The sequence below is a fragment of the Hyaena hyaena genome, unplaced genomic scaffold (genome assembly GCF_003009895.1).
Source record: "Hyaena hyaena isolate Hyena2069 unplaced genomic scaffold, ASM300989v1 scaffold_1630, whole genome shotgun sequence".
Classification (NCBI taxonomy): Eukaryota; Metazoa; Chordata; class Mammalia; order Carnivora; family Hyaenidae; genus Hyaena; species Hyaena hyaena.
Genome location: NW_024082280.1, coordinates 110,339 through 111,037, shown reverse-complemented (window position 1 = coordinate 111,037; position 699 = coordinate 110,339).

Genomic DNA, 699 nt, shown 5'->3' with positions numbered 1-699 from the left:
CGCGGCTTGGCTCCGACTTCCGGATCCCAGCCTTGCGGCGCTGGTCAGCCCGCCTTGCTTCGGATTGACGGCTCGCCCCCGCCCATCCCTACTCCGCTGGCGCGCTGGTCCCGCCTCCCGTCTGGTCCCGCCTCCCGGCTGCCGTGTGAGGGGGTAGCCGAGAGGGGGTAGGCGGGGGAGCGAGCGGCCGGTCGACTAGTGTGGCCATATAACCTACTCGTAAGCCAAGAGTTTGTCTGGTGGCCTCTGCCTGGGCCCAAATATGCGTGTTCCCGAATCTTAGTGACCAAGCAATCACGATGGCCGCATCATACAAGGGTTGGAGTCAGTCCCTTTGTCTACAAAGGAAGATGGCCGCGGGCTGGTGTGATAAAATGGCCGCCTAGGTCACATGTCTTGTCGAATGCTCACCACCTAAAAGTGACTTGGTTAGCCGTTCCCAACTTCTTTCTGGCTTGTAGGGCCCCAAACAAACCCTGAGGCAGCCGCTCCCAGCGCCTTCTGCAGAAGTTTAAATTCATGGCCAGGCCCAGGAGCGGAAGAACTGGAAGCCTCTCCCACCCGTTTGCTCTCTTCCCCTCCTCCTCCTCCCTCCCCTTTGGCCCCAGAGCAGCAAATGAAGAAGGGAATGAATGTATATCTCTGAAGTGGGTACAAATAAGGATTTCTTTAGAAACTATTTTGAGGAGCTCCTGACCT